The following is a 23,598-nucleotide window of genomic DNA, read 5'->3' as shown; positions in this document are numbered from 1 at the left end:
TGTTGCTGTAAAAGGGTAACAGGAGTAATCCTTGTTGTCATGGAATTGTTCTGTGTCTTGATTGTATCAGTGTCAATATCCTTGTGATATTGTGCTACAATTTGAAAGACGTTATTACTGGTGGAGGAAAGTGGGGAAAAGGTCTATGGCAGGGGTTAAGAACCCTTTTGGCTGAGAGAGCCATGAACGCCACATATTTTAAAATGTAATTCTGTGAGAGCCATACAACGACCCGTGTACGTTAGGCATTATCCAATAAGAATTTGGTGTTGTCCCGGAGGACAGCTGTGATTGGCTCCAGCCACCGGCAACCATGAACATGAGCAGTAGGAAATGAATGGATTGTAAAACATGAGAATGTTTTATATTTTTAATGTTATTATTATTTTTATTAAAGATTTGTCTGTGAGCCAGATGCAGCCATCAAAAGAGCCACATCTGGCTCATGAGCCATAGGTTCCCAACCTCTGGTCTAGGGGATCTCTCTGTATTATTTCTTCAACTGCATTTGTAGCTACAATGATCTCTCAGAATAAAAAGCACATGTATAACTTTGGTATATTTTATATATACCAAAGTTACTTTTCAAACTGGAGATAATTTCTCTGGTTTTGGAGGGGTGATAGAATGGCATAGAGTTAGTTAAAAATTGGCTTACTGGGCCCTGGCCGGTTGGCTCAGTGGTAGAGTGTCGGCCTGGCGTGCGGAAATCCCGGTTTCGATTCTCAGCCAGGGCACACAGGAGAAGCAACCATCTGCTTCTCCACCCCTCCCCTTCTCCTTCCTCTCTATCTCTCTCTTCCCCTCCCGCAGCCGAGGCTCTATTGTAGCAAAGATGGCCCGGGCGCTGGGGATGGCTCCTTGGCCTCTGCCCCAGGCACTAGAGTGGCTCTGGTCGCAACAGAGCGACGCCCCAGAGGGGCAGAGCATCGCCCCCTGGTGGGCAGAGCATCACCCCTGGTGGGCGTGCTGGGTGGATCCCGGTAGGGCGCATGCGGGAGTCTGTCTGACTAGGGCTGTTCTAAGAATTTAAGTAAATACTTTTCATAGTAACGGAAGGAAGAGTGTTTACTGAGAGTGTTAAAAATATTCCTCTAAACATAGTTTTACTGGGATAATTTAACCAGTGCATTCTTACCATTCTGAAGATATACCAGCAAGCTTGTTAAGACTTTGCATATCCCATGAGCACTAAAAACGTTTTGCCAAGGGCCACCGCCCACTTTCCATTGTTTTCATTGTCTTGAAGGACTGACTCAGGAGTTCTGCTTTGCAATGAAAGTGAGAAGGAATAAAAAATAATAGATATTCTAAATGAATGTACTGAGAAATGGTATTTTTAGATCTGTAACACTATTTACGTTCAAATGATCAGAGTTTTGTACTTTAAATGGAGTCAACATCAAAGTTTTGGTGCATTGGTTTTTAAAAAACATATTAGAGACATCAATCAATTTGTTTATAATGATGTAATCATTTTATATTTATATGATGTTGGCATACAAGCTTTTATACCATGTCAGTAGAAAAAGCAGAATAGAGGTTGTTAAGGACTAAATGTGTCTCCCCCTTCCCCAAATTCTTATGTTGAAATCTTAACCCCCCCAAATGATAGTGATATATAGTGAAGTCCTTGAGGGTGCTTGGGTCACAGGGTGCAGCCCTCGGGAATGAGATTAGCGCCCTTAGAAGAAGAGACATGGGAGGAATAACCTCCGCTCTGTGCCATGTGAGGACGCAGTAAGAATACGGCTGTCTGCCAACCAAGAAGAGCGTTTTCACTCAACACCAGATGTCCTGGCATCTTGTTTGATGGCTCAGCCTTCAGAACCGCAGGGAAGACATGTGTGTTGTTCAATCCACCCATTTTATGATATTTTGTTTTAGCAGCCCACGCTGAAGGAAATAGATGTTATATATAATACTTTCAGGACTCTACGGAAGGGTGAAATAGTGGAGTTACCATGGAAACTCATCTTGCAGGGCCTAGGCCTGTTGGCATGAGCAAGGACACACCTGGCGGAGAGGACCTGCCCACTGCCTCGCCCTCCCAAACGCCAGGGCATTCAGTAGAAGCGAGTCCCTTCGGCATCTTCTATCTGCTGTGGGAGGTAGTTGCAAAGGGGAAGAGACTGATGGGTTTTAAAGGGCCTTGGAGAGATAGGGAAGGAAAGAATATATATAATAGAGTTTTCAAGGGGTCATTTTAGTTAAGCTGTTGAGTCTCGAGCCCTTTGAGCACGGGAAAATACGCAATTTGTTCTTATCTGCTTCTGTAGACCGGCCCAGTTAGGATTCATTGAAATGACATTGTTTTCATAAAAAGACTAAGAGCCTGTATATGACTTTTAATCAAATATAAAATGTTATTCATGCCAAGAACAAAAGTGTAGACATTGGCAAATGCTAAGTCTAATATCATTTTTTTTTAATGCAGGAAAGTAAGGTTCTGTAAAGGGAATAGATTTACCCAAGTTCAAAAACTAATTACTGGCAGAGGAAGCCCTAGACTATTGATCTTTGACTTCAAGTTCACGGTTGTTAATTGTACTACTTTATTAAGAAAGAGATTCTAGGCCCTGGCCGGTTGGCTCAGTGGTAGAGCGTCGGCCTGGCGTGCAGAAGTCCCGGGTTCGATTCCCGGCCAGAGCACACAGGAGAAGCGCCCATCTACTTCTCCACCCCACCCCCTCTCCTTCCTCTCTGTCTCTCTCTTCCCCTCCGGCAGCCGAGGCTCCATTGTAGCAAAGATGGCCCGGGCGCTGGGGATGGCTCCTTGGCCTCTGTCCCAGGCGCTAGAGTGGCTCTGGCCACGGCAGAGCGATGCCCCGGAGGGGCAGAGCATCACCCCCTTGTGGGCAGAGCGTCGCCCCCTGGTGGGCGTGCCGGGTGGATCCCGGTCGGGGGCATGCGGGAGTCTGTCTGTCTCTCCCCGTTTCCAGCTTCAGAAAAATACACACACACACAAAAAAAAAAAAAAAAAAAAAAAAAAGAAAAGAGATTCTATTCTAGTAGCAATTTCTTTTACTCCTCCTCTACAATAACAGTAGAAAAATATCATCTGTATAGTTAAATACTCTATTGTGTTTGTGGCAGACAGTTAGAACGGTCTAATTTACATATATTCCACGTCTTGTCTGGTGTTCTTCATATTTTGTGGAGCTGGAAAGCAAGAATTGCATTTTCAAGATTCCTTGTGGGTTGATTTTAGGATATGTTTAGGTTCTGCCAATCACACCATTCCGGCAAGACTGGGATTCGGGTCTGAGCGTGAGGGGAGAATGCAGAGGCCAGGCGCCCGTTTCGTGGCATGTTCGTGGTAGAGGCAGCCACTTTTTTTCGGCTGTTTGGGGGCCTCTGTCCCATTCACAGAAGACCCAGTGCGATGGTAAGGGCTGGGAGCTGCCGGAGGGTTATTTATCTTGGGGCCCGTTCACACATCCCCACCTCCCCCCACCACCACCCCGGGACCTGGTGAGAAGTCCCTTTCAGCTTATCCCAATAAGATCGATTTTTGTTACGTTCAGCTGAACCCTAACCCACACAGTGTCACCAGATGGAAAGAAAAAAGACAAGATTGTAAAGGACACCAAAACGCAGACACAGACGCCTGAAGGGTGTGAGCTCAGAAAGGTAGCAGCAGGGCTTGGGTCTGAGATGAGGAGATGGGGCTTGCTCCAGGGAAGGGGAAGAAAGCCAGGAAAGGATGAAGTCAAGTCCTAGAAGAAATCAACGACAGTAGAGTCACTCTGATGATTCCATTCTGGGAAGTCGCCTGTGGCCCCTGTGAGTGTCTTGACTACCGTTTAGCCTCCTGGTAACCACGTTAGAGGAGATAGGGTCTGACTTTTTTTTTTTTATTATTTTTTTTTATTTTTCTGAAGCTGGAAATGGGGAGAGACAGTCAGACAGACTTCCGCATGCACCCGACCGGGATCTACCCGGCACGCCCACCAGGGGCGAAGCTCTGCCCGCCAGGGGGCGATGCTCTGCCCCTCCGGGGCGTTGCTCTGTTGCGACCAGAGCCACTCTAGCACCTGGGGCAGAGGCCAAGGAGCCATCCCCAGCGCCCAGGCCATCTTTGCTCCAATGGAGCCTTGGCTGCGGGAGGGGAAGAGAGAGACAGAGAGGAAGGAGGGGGGGAGGGGTAGAGAAGCAGATGGGCGCTTCTCCTGTGTGCCCTGGCCAGGAATCGAACCCAGGACTTCTGCACGCCAGGCCGACGCTCTACCACTGAGCCAACCGGCCAGGGCCTAGGGTCTGACTTCTGAAGTGGCTTTCTAGTAGGACTGCTGTGTCCGCAAAGACCTCCCGATCTCCCAGCTGATGCCTGAAACTTCTTTGCCAGGGAGCAAGTCAGACACAGGCAGAGAGAAAAGTGTCAAAACGAGAATGCTGATTGAGTGGATGGGCAGTACTCCTTAGGAAAGAGTAATCGGTTGGTGAAATGAAAGCGAATGATAATTTCAGGACGCTTGTTGTCTTGGTGATGGAACGGGTTAGCCTTGGTGGAGGACCCACTGGGAACCCGGCGTGGGGCCTCTTGTTTTATCACATGCCACGTCCCTGTCCCTCGGCATCTCCACAACTGTGTTGTTCTGTACGATGTTTTTATTCCCTCTCTCCAGGTATAGAAACTGAGAGTTGGAAAGATGGAAAAAAAAAAAAACCCACCAGAAACAACTTCCCTCAGTCATGAAGGCAAGGCCTGGGACAGAGGCCTATTCAATTTCATAATTTTGAATTGGGTCAAGCCTATTTGCCTTTACATGGTTAGGGATAAATTGACATTAGGCTCAGATGCAGTTTTCTCATGGGAAGGCAGGCAGGAAGTCCTGTTCTACATGATTTATGTCATTTTTCCTTTTAAGCTAGCTTCCTTTTTATATATATATATATAAAGGGTTTATTTGGCCCAGAGGATTTATAAGTAACAAACATAACGAGTAACATTCGTATATCAGTTTATGTCTATCTTCTTGTAATGCATTTTTTTCATACATCGTCTCTTTTTATCTTCACAACAACCCAGGAAAGATGAGTACTATTCCCTTCTAATTTTTAGATGTAAATTGAGCCTTGAGCCTGACCTGTGGTGGCGCAGTGGATAAAGTGTTGACCTGGAACAATGAGGTTACCGGTTTGAAACCCTGGGCTTGCCTGGTCAAGGCATATATGGGAGTTGATGCTTCCTGCTCCTCCCCCCTTTCTTTCTCTCTCTCTCTCTCTCTTTTTCTCATTCTAACTCTTTCTCTTCTCTAAAATGAATAAATAAATAAAAATTAAAAAAAATAAATAAATAAATTGAGCCTTGAAAGTTGAGGTCATTGCCTCAAAGTGCTCTGTAAGTGTGCTCTGGCTCCTAAATGTAAGGATTCCATCTCTTGTCTTCTGTAGAATCTATTATTGCTTTACAAGAGTTAAGTATTGACCTAGAGACCCTCAAAAACATCCTGAACCATATGAAAGACCAAGTCTATAAAAAAAAATGGTCCGTTTGATTCTTTCTCCATTTCATTCCCAGATGCCACCTATTCCACTGATCGTACACATTATGTGTTAACTGTTTATGTCTGTCTTCTCGGTGTTCTGTACAGGACAGGCTAGGAGGGCTGCCATTTTACCTCGTTCATTTTAATAGTTCTAGCTCCTAACATAATGACTTGCACCGAGTAGACATTAAATACATTAATCAATGAATACCCCCAACATGTTAACTTTCAAAGCAGAATAAAAAGAATAACATTTTCACTCCAACATTTGAGCAGAATTTTTTTTTCCTTTGTCACCATGAAGGTTTTAGTATATGGTGAGTAGCATGATGCATAGGACATATTGGTGTTCAAGTAATTTGTGTATTTTAGAAAACACCCCTTTCTCCTCTTCCTCCTCCTCCTCCTCCTTCTCCTCCTTCTTCTTCTTATACTACTTCCTCTTCCTCCTCCTCCTCTTTTTCTTCTTCTTCTTCTTCTTCTTCTTCTTCTTCTTCTTCTTCTTCTTCTTCTTCTTTAGTGAGACAGAGAGAGAGGGAGGGAGGGACAGATAGGGACAGAGAGAGAGGGAGAGAGAGAGATGGGAAGGATCAATTCTTTGTTGCAGCTCTTTAGTTGTCCATTGATTGCTTTCTTATATATGCCTTGACTGTGGGCCTTCAGCTGACCAAGTGACCCCTTGCTCAAGCCAGCAACCATGGGCTTCCAGGAAGTGACTTTGGGGTCATGTCTCTGATCCTACACTCAAGCCAGTGACCCCAGCTCAAGCTGGATGAGTCCACACTCAAGCCGGCAACCTTGGGGCTTGAACCTGGGACCTCTGTGTCTCAGCCCGATGCTCTATCCACTGTGCCACCACCTGGTCAGGCGAAACATCTTTTTTTTTTTTTTTACTGCCAACTATACTTGTTCAAATATTTTACCAAATGTTTTACTACTGATTTAAAAAACCTTGATTAGAAGCACCATTTTTAGAAGAGTCCATTGTTGTTATTCCCTTCCTCCTCCAGACAGTGGACTACTACTGTTTTCTGTTGTCAATACGGAACAGCAGTGGTACCTGTCTTTGCAATCATGATAAATGAAGTTGCCCAAAACTGAAATTCAATTTGGGCTTTAAGTCATATTGCCAAGTGCTGGCCAGTGAAAACAACCATTAAGGGGAAGAATCCTGATTTACTTCTTCAATTTTCTCATGCAGACAGAGCAGTTGTGGTCAAATGGCACCTAAATTAAATAAAAACACCCCAATTTTAAGTCTTTATTTTTTGACCTGGGTATATGATGGACAACTATTGCTCATCTGCTCTGGACATCTCTCAGGTTCAAATGGATGTTTGCATTACAGAATGTCCTAGGTTTTGTTGTGTGCCCTTAAGGTGGTGGTTACTGTGTAAAGCTTTTTTTCTTCTTCTTCTTCTTTTTAAACTGCAGGAAACATCTAGCTCTGTTGAAAATGTCCATATAGTTCTCAGGATCATTTTGCAGCCCCGGATACATAAATGCTGCAAAGAGTTGTTGACTCAGATATTACAGGTGTGGTCTACAGGATTTACGGTGTTTGAAAGGCAGAAGGAAATAGAGCGGAAGCCTGATGACCCCCAATTGTTCTAAATCCCCTGCTGCTAGGAAATGCGCTTTTCTTGTCGGTTGCTGTCTATTGCAACAAAGAATGACAGTTTCTGTTTGGAGATGCTTATTTGAAAGAATTCTGAAATCATTTGCATACACCAGATTTATTTAGGCACCAGTAAGTAATAGTTACAGAGATTATAGCCTTTGAAGGGTCAGAAAGAATAACATGGGATACGAAGGTGACATGAAAATAGGTTCAGAATTGCATCAAACGAGTGAACTTTACATTTTATATATTGATTTTAGCACTATTCTGATTATATTAGAGTTAGTTCCCCCCCCCCCATTTTTGGTCTCATTTATCTCCTGATTTATCCATTTATTATCATTCCAAAAAGTTTATGAAATTGTATGACTAAGAAGATACATCTCACCCTTCAAAGCCCTTTCTGGTTGCGCTCATAAGTAAGATTAATGTGGTGGGGAAATAATCTTTTATTGGATCACGTATTATGACAATTTCAGTATAAATAGCAATTTATTTTCTTACTCAGTGTTTGCACTTTGGCCTCTCTCTGGAAGTTGTAAGTAAAAAATTGCAAAAAACCTCAGAAGTCTTTTAAGTGTAATATGTTTGACATTACTTGGTTTCCATTCTTGGATACTGGTCAGAGAAGCATAAATTTATGTCTTTGACTCAGGGGACCATGCTTAATAATGGATGAATATTTTAAGAAAACAAAGACAAGAACAGCATTGCGTGTAAAGTTCTTCTGGCTACACAGGAGCCCATGTTGAGAAAATGATAGGAAGCAACCTTTCCTACGAACTAGGCGTTTCCAATAAAGACTTAGAGAATGTCACATGATCTGATATTCAGTGATCTATCTATTTTTTGTCATTTTACTCCAATGTCTTTCTGATATATCTAAAATACTAATCACATATACAGGAGTGAGCAAAAGGAGGGTGACAGTTACAAGTATGCGTAACACAGAGTTCATTCTTGTATCACTATTTATGAATTATTGTATTTTTTATTTGTGTTACAACTGTAAACCTACTTTTGCCAAGCCCTGTGTTTATGACCCCAGAAGTGTTTATTAGGAAGGAATGACAATCACCAATTAAGGTTCACATTATTAATTAAATTTGGAAACATTCATGGCAGGGAGGACGCTCATATTATGTACAGAAGGCCCTTCCCATGTGGTCGTGGTACTTGGAACAGTTCTATCAACAGTTATTTCTACTCACTTAGCTCTTTTATTTTTTTTTAATTTATTTATTCATTTTAGAGAGGAGAGGGAGAGACAGAGAGGAGAGACAGAGAGAGAGAAGGGAGGAGGAGCTGGAAGCATCAACTCCCATATGTGCCTTGACCAGGCAAGCCCAGGCTATCGAACCGGCATCCTCAGCATTTCCAGGTCGACGCTTTATCCACTGTGCCACCACAGGTCAGGCAGCTCTTTAAGTTTTTTCAACATTCCTGAGAGATTGACTGGTCTTGTTCAATGGCCCTTCCCTGCAACACAATGCAAATATGCTCCTTCTCAAGGATTCTGATGTCGTGCCAATCTGTGGAGGACAGAGTGTCCGGCAACTCAGAGGCTGGGGCCGGGAGGCTCTCCTAGACGGCAGGTCAGTGGTCTCACCACAGCTCTGGGAATTGATGTGAGGCTGAAATACAAAGTTTGCCAGTCACAAGTGAGAACAGAAGGAAGGAAGAACGCTCTCTTTCAGAGATCATGCCCTTCCCAGTCCAGATGGTCTAGGGCCATTCTGTTTGAAAATTATGGAGGTGGTAGGAGGCAGGTTCTTATTTTAAGGTGATTATTTAGCAAAATAAGAGTTTCCCTCAGCTTATCTAGCCTCCCAGTTAAGAAAGAAACAAGCTGACTTGTGAAATCATGGCATCAAGAAACCACCAAGTTAAGCTGAGTTCAGAGGTTCGCCCCACACATTAGCCTCCCTGAGTGGGTGATTAAATTTATGGCTCAGCCGAGCAGAGCAGAGCAGAGCAAAGCAAAGCAAAACAAACAAAGAAAAACCACTTGTCATAATCCATACAGATCACCTGCAACGAAGAGTTAACCAGAAATGTCCGAACCTCAATTATCTACCATCTTTCTGTAAAAAGTTTCTTAGCTGTTTTTTTGTTTGTTTTTTTAAAGGTTTGTTTATTATAGTGTTATCATGTTTTGGCTTTTTTGTTGTTGTTCTTTTTTTTTTTTTGAACGCAGTGTTTAGTTGATATGTAAGGCGTTAAAAAGCCACTGCTGAGATAAAGCTGACCTGCTCTTGTAGGAAAACCACAGTGGAAGGGGGAAATAAACACAATCAAAGATATATGGAGGATGCAGAGACTCAGATGTCAAGACACTCAGATGTTTTCTTGCCAAGACGTTCTCAATGGTCAGGCACAGCTATGTGTGCCGCTGCGTTGGATGAGATGACTGGGAGTCAACAGCGGGAAAGCAGCCAGGAGGCAGCAGAACAGTGCCCTTCAGGGGCCTATCAGGAAAGTCAGGAAAGCTTCTCTACAGCCCCTTTCTTGTGGGAAAGACTCCCCAGTTATAACTGACCCAAGAGCAGATGCAGAACTCACCACTCTTGGTTATCACCAGAAAAAAAAAATTGGCATGGAGACCTGGGTAAGAGCAGACCAATGGCCTGGGAAAATCTTTTGGTTAACAAGAGACATCGTGATGCTTAGACAGTGTTTTTTTTTTTTAAATTAAAATCATGCTTTAAACTAGATTTCAATTTTTAATTGAATTTCTGAATGCCATAGGGTCCACAGATGTGCTTTAGGGGCATCTGAAAATCATTGAAACTTCACAAAAGTTTTATTTTCAGGCATGTTTTTCTGGAGATAATGTCCACAATTTCATTTTAGTTACTGAGTATTTCTGTTCGGTGTTTTAAAATATTTCTTCTTTTTGATTTCCTGTGCTACCATTTTTATTCCTCAACAAGTGATTATTCTCACTTTTAGTTGATGTATTGACCTTGGTAGAATGTGTGAGGGTACTAGAAAAATCTCTCCTGTGCTGTGATAAGTCTCCCTGAATGTGTTTGTTTCTATTGTTGTTGTTTTTGTTAAAGGTGTCATCTGTTTCCCCAGTCACTACTTCGGGATGTTCTTCTTGGTTGTTTTCTGGTTGCTGATTCTCCTAATGAATCTTTTCCCTTGTCTACTCATGACTTTTTTTTTTTTTTAATCTCCGTGAGTCAGGTCAATGTTTTGGTTTTTCAGCTGCGGAAAGAATAAGAGATCTCTACACCCGCAGTACAGCGCTAGGAGATTGTCATCTTTCTCCTGAGAGTATTATGTGCTTCTGCTTCTTCCCAGCAGCGGGTGTGTCCACAGCATCAAGGGAAGGAAGGAATTCTGCCTTTGTGCAGTTCCTTCCCGGTTCCTCCAGGGCCAAAGCAGGGCTTTCTAGAATATTACCCCATAAAAGCACGCGCGTGCGCACACACACCTCTTTTTTAGGAGGAACAAAGGACTTTTTAGTCCAACCTCTCTGGAAAAGAGAGTCCCAGACTCTCTCCCAAGCTATTTCTCTGAGTGGTTCCCACCTGGCTCAGAGGTAACAATGCACTGAGCTTGTTTTCTCGTCTAGAAATTCCAGCTTGTTTCTGTGCCTGGAAGAGGTAGTTAAGTGGTGCTATAAGGGGAAAATGAGTTTTTAAACTGCCACAACTCCCCATCATCTTCCCAAAGACATCTTAAAATCTATTACCTTCTAGGTATAGTATATGTGTGTGTGTGTGTCTGCCTTGTATATATATATATATGTATATATGCATGTACATTTATATACACACACATATTGGTTATATATTTACAGTGCTGGACAAAGTAGTTTTACAGTTGGTAGTATGCAAAACACAGAGTTTATTCTTGTATTATTTTAGCTATTGAAGAATTTATTTTTATTACAAGTATAACCTACTTTTACCTACCCCTGTATATAAATGTATATATTATATATATACATATATGTGTGTGTGTATATATATATATATACACATTATATGTATGTATATATAATTGTATATATTCTCACTGAAGGCAAGGATGTGTTTATAGCCTTGTTTTATCTCAAGTGCCTGGGAAGTCCTAGGGGAATATTTAAGATGAGGTAGTAACTAATTGCTAAATTTGTATGTGTCCTCTTCAAACTGAGGTATGCCGTTTTAAAATAACTGATTTGAAAAGCAATAGTATAAAACAATATGTATAAAATTGTAGAGTTGAGACTATATTATACAAAAATGTAATGTATTTGCTAATATATTCACAAAGAAAGCAGTTAGAAACAAAAGTAAGGAAATGACATCAGATGGTATCATACTATCACTATACCAGGAGAAATAAAAAGAAAAGGTAATGGTAAATAAGAAAGTTAACATAAGAAACTCTATAGCTATATACTTTTTTCATAACTTCTTTAAAAGATATAAAATTATATAATGATGTTTTTGCATTATAGAATAACAGCAGAGAAAGAAAAAAGGAATTGAACTATAAAAGCCTAACATTTGAATATTTCACTGCACCGAAGACAGTGTAAATGTAAGTAAATTCTGATAAGTTAAGATATCTGTGGTTAGCCAGAGAACAACTACTAAGAAAATAACTTAAAATACTTAGTGGGAAAACTATATTAGGAGAAATAAAATGTTACTCTAAAAAGTACTGACTTAATGCAAAAGAAGACAGTAAAGGAGAAACAGGGAAAAAACACATGTAAACTGTCAGATATAGATTCAATATTCAATCACAACACTAAAGATATGACTAGATTAAACAGGTCAGTCTAAAGGCAGAGATTGTGAGACAACATAAAAATCCAATAACCCAGGAACTCATAACTTATGAAAGCCATAATCCTGAAACTACGTGCTATTTACAGGAGACAAACTTTACATTCAAAGACAGAAATGCACAATACAGTATAGATGGTGTATTATAGAATTGTACACCTGAAACCTGTATAATTTTATTGACCAATATCACCCAAGAAATTCAGTAAAAAATATAAAACTTAAAAAATAATGAATAAAAGATGTATCATGTAAACTATAACCAAAAAAATTCTGGAATGATTGTATTAATATTGGATGAATTATATTTTAAATATTGCTGGAAAAAAGAATATTTTTAATGTTAAAAAGGTTAATTTATCAGCACTATCTAGCATTTATAACATATATGTACCTAACAACAGAAGTCCAAAATATTTGAAGCAAAACTACTGAATTGAAGAGAGAGATAAATGATTCAACAAGAAGAGATTTCATCCTTTTTAAAAAAAGGTTTTATTTACTGATTTTAGAAAGAGGAAAGAGAGAGAAAGTGAAGCATCAACTCTTAGTTGCTTCATAGTTGCTGTAGTTACTTCTCATATGTGCTTTGACTGGGCAAGCCTGGGTTTTCGAACCAGTGACCTCAGCCTTCCAGGTCAGTGTTTTCGCCACTGTACCACCACAGGTCAGGCGAAAAGAAAAGGTTGCAATATTTTACTTTCTATACTGTACCACACAACAAGGCAGAAGATAAAAAAATACATAATTTGGACAATATCTAACCCGACTAGATCTAACAGATACTGGACAAACATCTCACCCCAAATTAGCAGAATATACATTTTTCCTAGGCACACATGAAGAATCCATAAAATAAGCTTCAATAAATATTAAAAGATTGAAATTATATCATACTGAGTATGTTTGACAATCACAATGGAATAAAGTTAGAAATAAATAACAGAGGAATATTTGGGAAATTAGTAAGTATGTGGAGCCTGAGTGGTTGTAACACAGTAGATAAGGCATCGACCCAGGATGTTGAGGGTCCTGGTTTGAAACCCTGAGGTCACCAGCTAAATCACAGGCTTGTCATCTTGAGCACGGAGTCACCAGCGTGCGTGTGGAATCATTGACATGATCTCAGGGTCACTGGCTTGAGCCCAAGGTTGCTGACTTGAAGCCCAAGGTCGCTGGCTTAAACTCAAGGTCACTAGCTTTGAGCAAAGGGTCACTGGCTCAGCTTTAGTTTCACGGTCAAGGCACGTATGAGAAGCAATCAATAAACAACTAAAGTGGAGCAATTATGAATTGCTGTTTCTCATCTCTCTCCTCCCCGCCAACTCTCTCCATTTCTGTCTCTCTCCAAAAAACAAACAACCAAATGTATATATCTGTGTGTGTGAAAATTAAACAACACACTGCTAAATAACAAGCGGGTCAAGAATAAATCACAAAAGAATAAGAAATACTTTTTACATGTATAAAAGGAAGACAGAAAATATGGAACTTAGAAGGATGCAATGGAAGTAGTTACTGGAGGGAAATTTATAGCTGTAAATAAAACTGGAAAAGTGACCCACAGCTCCAGCTGCCTGTTGCTATGAAAGCCAATTACATGACACAGGTGCTGGGAAGAAGGGAAAAGGTTTATTAAAGTGCAGCCACCTGAGAAGATGGGAAGATTCTAGTCCTCAAAAATCATTTCCCTCTCTTGGTGCAGGCAGGGGTTTTTATAAAGGATGAGAGGGAGGGGGAATAAGCAAAACTAGAGCAAAAGAATCAAAAGGACGGGTTTGAGAGTTCTTTGCTGAGGGGACTCAGCACCATTTGTTCAGATAAAAAGGAGATGGTCCCTCTCATATCTCTTAATGCTAGAGCATGTGAAGTTCGTTTTGTCGTCACCAGAACAGAAGCCAGCAAGTAACTTTCAAACTTAGGATTTTTGTTTCATGCAACAAGTGTCCACAGATTCCCACAGTTGTGTTGTCCTCTTGGCCTTGAGCGAGAATCAGAACCACAAGCCTCATCGTGGTGGGAGTGAGGAGAAGAGTGGGAGTTATTGTTCTTGCTTGGATGTTCACCTTTGATGTGCATCAGCCAGAGGGGACACAGGTCTTTTAACTGTAATGAGAACTAACCCAGAGGTGACAGCTCAGGATGGAATATATACTAAACATTTGTTACAGAATATATAACTTTGATCACTAAACTGTTGATATTGAATCATGGTTATAAGAGCAACAAACTGGATTTTACATTTTACAGAAATTCATAAGCTCATTTTGTTAGTAGATTCTTATTTAGCTCCATTTTATGGCTAGTCAGTAAATCAGTAATATAGGATATTTATTTCTGGTTACATAAACGCTTTAATTAAAAAAGAAGAAAGATCTCACATTGAAAACAAATCTTCTACCTTAAGACACTTAGAAGAGAAAATTATACTGAATGAAGGAGAATGAAAAAAAAATCAAGATTAGAGTGGAAAATAATAACATAGAGAACAGAAAAATAGCAGAGACAATAAAAGCAAAGGTTGATTCTCTGGAAAAATCAACAAAATTGACAAATCTTCATGACACTGGGCTAAGCAAAGCTTTTGTTGATATGAAACCAGAAGCACAAGCAGGAAAAGACAAAATAGATACATTGGACTCAATCAAAATTAAAAATTTCATGCTCCAAAGGACACCAGCAAGTAAAATGACAACTCATAGAATTCAAGAAAATATTTTCAAATCATATCCCTGATAAGAGACTTGAATATGGAAGAACTTTTAAAGTTAAGTCATATAAACATAAATAATAAGCAAAGGACATTTCTCCAAAGAATGGCTGGTAAGCACATAAAAAGATGCTTGACATCATTTGTCACCAAGGAAATGCAAATAAAAACTCCAATTCATTATAGTTTTGCAACCACTCAGGTGACAATGAAAAAGAAGATCGAGCCATTCTGCTCCGAGGTATTCACCCAGGAGAAATGAAAATGTATGACTACGCAGAAACGTGCCCATAAGTTTTCATAGCAGCATTATTCATAACAATCAACGTTGCAACAACCCAGAATGTTCCTAAACTGATAAATGGATAAACGATTGTATTGTAGCCATATAATGGAAGTAAAAACTCAAAAAAAAAAACAAAAACAACCCAGTTACACAACAGGCAAAAAGCTTACAGGAATGTTTCACTGAAGAGGATATGCTGATAGCAAATAAGCCCTCGAAAAGCGAAAAGATCTTCAGAATCATTAGACATTAGGGAAATGTAAATTTAGATCACAGTGAGATATCATTGCCCGGCTTTCAGAATGGTTAACATAAAAATAATAGTGTCAACAGCAAATGCTGGAGAGGATGTAGAAAAACTGGATTGTTCATTCATTGCCAGTGGGAACAGAAAATAGTACAAGTCCTTCTGGATGACAGTTTGGTAGTTTCTTGTAAAGCGAAATATGCAGCTACCATGTGACTCACCAAGTGCACTCCAGGATATATATCTCACAAAGCTGTAAATTTATGTTCACACAGAGACCTGAGCACAAAGGTTCATATCCGTTATGTATAATATTCCCAAGCTGGAAACAAGAATTGCCTGGGTGAATCTCCAGAGAATTACTCTCAGTAGAAAAAAAGCCAACCCCAAGGATTACATACTGATCTCGTTCATTTATGTGACATTCTCAAAATGACAGTATTTTAGAAAGGAAGACCAGTTAGTGGTTTCCGGGTGTTGGGTATGGGTGGACGGGGTGGATATGGCCACAAAGAGACACATGAGGGTCCCTTATCGTGATGAGGTGGATCTGATTTTTGGCCGACTTGTTTGCAAGATGGTACTAGTGAGGCGGACTGGTGAGGGAGACTGGTTGAAGGGTACCTGACATCTCTAAATTGTCGTTTACAACCACGTACGGATGTATGGTTGAACCATGAATGGCACAGTTTTGAGCTGCAAGTGTCCACTTACACGAGGATCTTTTTCAATTAAGTACACTGGAAAATTTTTCCTGACCTTTTCTTACTACCGGGAAGCAATTATATTGGTTCTATTAGGTTGTATTGGTTACACATAAAACAATCATATTGCTGCTTCTTCATCGTCACTACATGAATCATTATAATTGTAAAGAATTTGTAATGTCTTTTCTCACATTATTTTTACATTTTTGATCCATAGTATTTAACATCATATAAGACATTGTTGATGTAGGTAGTTATAGATGCTTTATCTTATAAACAGATTATGTAAACTTAATAAACACAGTAGAGTACTGTAAATGTATCCTTTTCTTTTTCATGATTCCCTTAATGTTTTCTTTTCTTTAGTTTACTTTATTGTAAGAATACAGTATATAATACATATAACATACAAAATGTGTGTTCATCTGCTGTCTATGTCATAGGTAAGACTTTGGGTCAACAATGGGCTATTCGTAGTTAATCTGGGGGGAGCCCGAAGTTATATGTAGATTTTTTACTATGTACGGGTAGCACCCCTAGCCCCTGCAATTGTCCAAGGGCCAACTATTTCAGAACAAAAAATTTAATTAAAAAAATATATAAGGAACTCCACTGACAACTTGAAAGGCTGATGCGACTTAGCCAAATGACACCCTTTGACACTGGCCACCTCCAATGTCAGAGACGTGGTTGTAAAGTGGAGCTTCCCAGGCTGTATCAAGCTGTGGCCCAGTGGAGAACGGTAACCTGGAGATGACGGAGCTCCGGCACCACCTGGCTTACCCAAAGGCTGGGGATGGGACAGTATTGGCACACCCTGAGCCCACACTTGGGGCACCAGCTGAGAAGCCCCAGCCTGGGAAGCCAAACGTGGCTCTGAGAGGATCCCTCCCTGACGCCCCTGTCGGAGTCGAGCGCACGTCAGTCACAGAAGTCACTACAGAAGAGCAAGTCCGTACATGCATCACGCTTTGTTTCCACCAACATTTCTTGGCTGACTACGTGGCTGTGTGTTGGAGGGGAAAGAGCATGAAGGATGGAATACCATGATAAGCATCTGTTTATGAACCATTGTGAGCCCATGAATACCTCCTTCCCTAAGACAAGTAATTGCGGAAAGGAATCCTTTCTAGTCACCGTCACAAATAATTGAAAATTGTGCACGATGAAAAAGTTATCTGTCTTGTTCAAATTACCCAATATTTTCTTTAGAACAGCTGTCACCCTTCGAATCCTAACCACACTGAACTCTCCCTAGACTGCAGCCTAGGAGGTGCCCGGCTCTTTGACCTATCTCCTAGGTGCCCCAAGCACGGCTTGCCATTCCATGATGTCACCGTGGGGATCAACTCGCATACTCTGATAGTCCAATGGTGATCTAGTGGACAGATGTTTAAAATTGTGTTCACATAAGACAATGAGCAAATGATTCCTCACAAAGAATATTAGGTTTGAACAACTAATAGCTGTGGTATATAAATATGAATCCAATGTATTAAATGTTCCCCAAAAAAGACAATAAAAGTGGTGTCTGATAATCATCTTATAAAGGCTCTTTTCATATAGCAAAAAATAAATATTACCTTTTCCTGTAGATGGGAAAATGATCTACTTATTTCTTTAAACTTATATCCTGGTTCCCTCAATATGATATTTTATCAGTAATTTATCTTTGTAATATATTAGATATTAACATTTAATTTTTCTAGTTCAAATATTATCATACTCAGGGATCAGAAAAATATACATGCATATATATTTTTGTGGAACTTACTGAAATCTTCAGAAGTCTACTCAAGCTTTAGGGAGATATTTCTTACATAATGTGAAGGTTATTTGCCATCTCACCATTTGCTTCTGATTTTTTTTAAATTTTTTATTTTATTTATTAATTTTTAGAGAGGAGAGAGAGAGGGAGAGACAGAGAGAGAGAGAGAGAGAGAGAGAGAGAGGAGAGAGAGAGAGAAGGGGGAGCAGCTGGAAGCATCAACTCCCATATGTGCCTTGACCAGGCAAGCCCAGGGTTTTGAACTGGCGACCTCAGCATTTCCAGGTCGACGTTTTATCCACTGCACCACCACAGGTCAGGCAGCTTCTTATTTTTATTGTTCCCGGTATTAGATTTATGGATTCAATTTCACTTATTGTGAAAAAGATATGCCTACAAATATTATCTTTAATCCATAGATTGCAGATTCTAAATTTCCCAAATACATAATCCCCAAACACTCAAATATCAAGCCATTTTTTCGGGAGATGGAAAAATAACTATTTAATTGTAAGACACTTGATAAACTACTTTTTACAAAGTAATAAGAAATGAATAACCCTATCTTCTATATCCCAAATATAATGATATTAAACTCCAAAAATAATGTATATGTTCGAAATGAAACTTTATTTCCTTCCAAATTAAATCATTTTGAATAAGTTTATTATAAAGATTAACCTACTTTGCAGGCCCAAATAACATAATTATAACAACAGAATCACTCCTTGAATTATTCCCTAAGAGCAATGAAAACAATAAGAGCAATGAAAACAACATTATCCTTCTTCATGATATTCACAAGTTTAATGGGGGTGGTCCTCCTTGAAGGCTAATTTCATTGGGAGAGTTTATAGGCACAAAAATGTTAAAATGTGGCTGATTTCTAGAAAGACACTTCATAGTGGATAAGAAGCAACAACAAAAATCTTGAAGCTTGTTTCTCTTTCGTAAATGTGTAAGATACGTTAGGGATTAAGTATCTCACAGAACATAGATTACCTCTTAGATTTCTGTTGAGCTGTTGACTGTATTCCCCACCCCCTCCACCCCCGTCTTGAAACTAAGATAAGGGGGGGTCCGGTTTCCTTTGTAGCTGATGCGAATCCTTGCAGTATCTTCCTCATAAAGTTCAAGATGGCTTGGAAGCGCAGTTTTCCAGCTGTCCAGTTTTCTGACTCATTAGTCTGAAAAGTACTTTGAGACTTCAGCGACCTTCTAATTTCTCCTTACATATAGATAATAACAGTGCTTCTCTGATGCTGTCGCTCTGAGGTTAAATAAGTTAATTCATTTAAAGTACCTGGAACAGTACCTGGACCATGGTGAAAACTTAAAAAAAAAAAGTGAATTGATCTTACCATTACTACCTCTGTTAAATTTGAAAATTAAAGAATATGCAGGCAATTAAGCATTAAGTATTTGCCTAAACACATTTAATACAAAATATTACCAAGGCACCAATGGATCCAGTGGCCTCGATCTCATCTTGATTCTAATCCCAAAATAGATGACTATTTATATATTATTTGTTTTCACTTTGGTTTCCAGGAAATAATTGGAATCAGAACAATCTGTCTTACATCTTGTCCCTTCTGTTTACTAGTTACATGACCCTAATCAAGTTAATCTTTCTAACCTTCCCTTTATTCAGCTGTAAAGTAAGGATAAACCTCTTGGGATTTGGTAGAAATCAAAGAAAATAATGTGTGTGAATATCTAACACACAGCTTGGCCCATAATAATACTCGGTAACTAATTACTGCTTTTCCATTCCTATTTCATTGTTTTCAAAGTGCTGATCTGAAAATAATGATGACTTTGATAAGAATAAAGCAATTTTAGCTCAATGCAACAGGCTAATTTTAATCTATTCTCTATTGTTTAAATAAAGCTTATAGTTAACTAGGATCAATTACTCTGATTTTTTTTTATTAGCTCTGAGAGGATTAGGTAGGTGTGAAATGAGAATTAGAAAGAATTTTTACTTTTTTACTAAATGTATTCTTTATATGATACATGCACAACAAACTCATGCTAATTCTTTTCAGGGAATTTTATAAGAAAAACGTTTGTTTTATCATTTCTCTATGAAACCTTTATTTATCATTTTTACTTAGGTTGGAAAAGTATCATTTATATTATAACTACAGATATTTAGATTTGTCCAGGAAATTATTTTTAAGTTTTTTAACTTCTTTTTTTTATGTTATAAAATAAACTAATACTTATGTGAGTATGCTGGAGAAATTTAGAGTAATGAAATGTATCAGGAAATAGATCACCCCTAATCCCACACTCAGAAAAAACCACTGTTTAACTTTTTTTTTTTTGCAGAAACTCCAGTTAATTATTAAATATTTCATAAACTTATCTCACATTGGAAAGACCATGGAAAACTCCACAAAAGTCAAGAATTTTGGACTGAGCTGGCACACACAGGACGGGTGTTTTGGTGAAGGGACTGGAACAGGCTCCCCGGGGCCATCTCAGCTGGACGCAGAGGACGTGAAGTCACACAGAGGAGCCGTCCCTTCCTTTCAGTGGAGAGGCAGGTGTGGGGGGGTTCTGAGCTCCCCACAGTTAAATCATTCTCTCACCCTGCTTCCTTCCCCCTGTTTTCTGCATAGACCACAGAGGTGAAATCTGAGAAGTTAAATGTTTCTGTGAAATAACATTATTACTTTGCATTTACTCTTTCTTTCTTTTTTTTTTTTATTTTTCTGAAGCTGGAAACGGGGAGAGACAGACTCCCGCATGTGCCCGACCGAGATCCACCCAGCACGCCCACGAGGGGCGATGCTCTGCCCACCAGGGGGCGATGCTCTGCCCCTCCGGGGTGTCGCTCTGCCGCAACCAGAGCCACTCTAGCGCCTGGGGCAGCACCCGGGCCATCTTTGCTCCAATGGAGCCTTGGCTGCGGGAGGGGAAGAGAGAGACAGAGAGGAAGGAGGGGGGGAGTGGAGAAGCAAATGGGCACTTCTCCTATGTGCCCTAGCAGGGAATCGGACCGGGTCCCCCGCACGCCAGGCCGACACTCTACCGCTTAGCCAACCAGCCAGGGCCGCATTTACTCTTTTTATAGCTTGAAATATACCCAGTGTTAAGTGTCAGGGGGCTTACATTTAGAATGAAGGCAAACTCTATGGTTATATTAGTAGATATTTGATTACATGTGACTGTACGCCAATCTTAGAAACCCCTTCTCCAACCTTCCATTGGCAGGCCATTTAGAAAAATCTTCTTGGGGTTCAGCTACATGTCGGGTGTCTGCTTACGCTGGGGCTTCCAGAGTTACTGTGAGTTTAGATGCGGCTGGGTAATCAGAGCGATGGGCTTTTCACTACCTTAGAACAAACAGGAATCCAGTCAGTGAGGTGTAAGACGTAGAGGGAATTAAAAAGCCACAACTTAAAAAAAAAAGAAATCTTACAAATTCTCTAGTACTAATATGGGTCCAGAAAGAGCTGCAGGTCCTCCTTTGGGTATGGCGGGACGACTGGAAATTCCCACAAGTCCTTTTTCCCACTTTCCTAGTAAACTGCAAGACGCCCGCTGGGCCAGAGAGAAGTGTGCCCAGCCTGCACGGTTGGCCTGGATGGTTCAGAAGGAAACACCTTCTTTACACAGGGAAGCACTTGGTAAGAAAAAGTAGGATAGGAAAGAGCATACCACGTCCCTGGATGGAATAAGCTCCATCCAGGTAGTTTTAGAAACGTTCAACGTTAAGACTAAAGATGCTCTTTGGAAGAAATCCATCCCCTTGGTGTCCAGTCGTGTTCAATTTCTGACACCTGACAAGAAAGCCAGCCGTGGTCTGTGGTTAAAAGCACATCACCAGCACTATATTTCTCATCTCCTCTCCCCGGACCGGCGCTCGCTCCTCTGCGGCTGGGGGGAGGGGCAGAGAGCCCGCAGGTGGGAGTGCGTGTTCAGGAGCCGCCTCCACAAGGCAGATGGATGCTCTTGTCCCCTGGGAAAGGGCGGCGCCTCAGGAAGAAAGGCTGGGGAGGGCTATGTGAGGACATTTGGGGGAGGGGGTGGTGGTGGGGGGAAGAAGTTAAGGAAACAGGAGGAATGTGGGATAATCCATCAGACCTTGATCCCTCTGGGACTCAAAGAAGTTTATTGTCTAAAAAGAGACCTGGTCTTCCTTCCATCCAAGTCTACAGGTTTACAGTTCTTGCGAACATATTTTAGTTAAGGATGGCTGACCTCTCCCTTGGGTCCCAGGGTGTTATAGACAAGGAGTGGAAAAGCAGAATTTGGGACAGAGAAGGGGACCGTATCCTGATTTACGGAGCCACCAAGACAGGTGAGGAAAGAAGGAGGGAAGTTTTCTCCCCTGCAGGACCCGGGAAGGAGCAGAGGCCAGCTACAAACCTGGGTTTGGCCTTGTGACGTCAGACCTCTCTCTCTGCGTTGGTTTCCTCTTGACCCGGGAGAAACAACAAGATGAACCGACAACTGTCCTTATTTTTTCAGGTTTACTGGGCTATTTTTGACAAATAACATTATCTAAAGTGTATAACGTGATGATTTCATGTATATAGACATTGTGAAAGGATTCCCACAATCAAGGTAACACGTCCATCTCCACACATATTTACTTGTTATTTTTACTTACTTATTTATTTATTTATTTATTTGCTGAGAACACTTAAGATGGACTCTCTTAGTAAATTTTCACTATAAAGTACAGTATAATCAACGACAGCCACCATGCTGTATATTGATACATTAGACCCTCGGGCGTTATTCACCTTATAATTGATAGTTTGCACCCCCTCCGCATTTTTCCCAACTTCCACCCTGACATCTATTAATGACTGAGCAGATGGCCAGGTGATGGGAAACTTAACTTTGAGAGAAAGGAACGAGAAGAGGGAGTTGAACTCTGTTTGTCAACAACAACAACAGTGCCTGCTTTATGAATGTGCTGGACACGTGGTAAGGACGAAGTTTCCGGAGCCCCGGACACAAGGGCTAGAGACCGAGATGTCAGTACGCCGTGCAGGCGGAGCGTTGGGTGGATGGCTTCAAGGGGAGGCAGACGGGGCGGGGCCGGGAGGGGTGGCCTCCCGGATTACATACAACACGTGGGGGAGAAGACCCCAGGGCACGATGACCTCACTGGAAAGGTTTTCATTGCAGGCATAGGAAATAAAAGATTGTATTCCAGCTGGCTCAAGCTCACGTGGCAATTTCACGTGGATTTGCGGATGAGGAATCGTACAGCGTAAACACGAGGCCGAGAGGTTTTGCACGGGAGGAAGCGCTGTGCAGCGGACCGCCCCCGAGGTCCTTGTTTGGAGCCGAAGCAGAGTCCCGTTTGTGAGCGTCTGTGTGCAGACTCCTTGGAAGACGGCCCGGCTCACTCCCTTTGAGCAACACTCAGCTCTTTCAGGTGAACCTGAGGCCATTCCGCCACAAGCCTGAGATTCGGAGCGCTTCCCGTTCCAGTAGGTGATGGTTTCGAACCGCCCTGGGGCTCTCTGAGGGGCACCAGCAAGGCTCATTTTGAGTTCTGGTCAAGGGTTTTGGTTTTTCACGTTTGAACCAATAGAATCACCAAGGCCCGCTGCCTCCACAGGAACTGGGATGGACTAGAGGAGCACGTGCTCATTGATCCATTACAGGGAGCGTGTCAAGGCCCCACCTTCAGGATTTAAAGGTCTATGAAATATGTTGCCTTGGCCTAGGAGGGTTAAGTTCACCATGAAGACTCCACTTATCTTTCGAGACTCTAGCTGGGTCTTTGCTTACATTTGTTTCAGAGTGTTGAGGAAACAAATTCCAAGACGGATGTCACGTGTTCACGCCTAAGAGAACAGGCGGATGCATTTCTAAGAACCGACACCTAGAATCGGAGAAGGCCCACGTGACGGAATGGAAAGTCAGCGTTGATAACAGCTCAGGAGCCTGAGTGTCATACAGCCCAAACCTGGTACTAAATGTCTATGCGGTTTTTATGCTC

General features: G+C 41.1%; 1 long non-coding RNA gene across 1 annotated transcript in view; it reads left to right on the top strand.

The window, feature by feature from the left end:
* LOC136311937 (uncharacterized) overlaps window positions 1-20,266 on the top strand; it is a 35,703-nt gene extending 15,437 nt beyond the window's left edge. Inside the window, exons 2-3 of the long non-coding RNA XR_010726852.1 lie at window positions 11,570-11,652; window positions 19,959-20,266. This is a non-coding gene — a long non-coding RNA (uncharacterized lncRNA). The remainder of the gene's footprint in view (window positions 1-11,569; window positions 11,653-19,958) is intronic.
* The last annotated feature ends 3,332 nt before the right edge of the window (window positions 20,267-23,598 follow it).

This window comes from Saccopteryx bilineata, chromosome 8, assembly GCF_036850765.1.
Source record: "Saccopteryx bilineata isolate mSacBil1 chromosome 8, mSacBil1_pri_phased_curated, whole genome shotgun sequence".
Lineage (NCBI taxonomy): Eukaryota > Metazoa > Chordata > Mammalia > Chiroptera > Emballonuridae > Saccopteryx > Saccopteryx bilineata.
The sequence above is the reverse complement of the archived record's forward strand: the minus strand, read 5'-3'. Positions and strand labels throughout refer to the sequence as shown.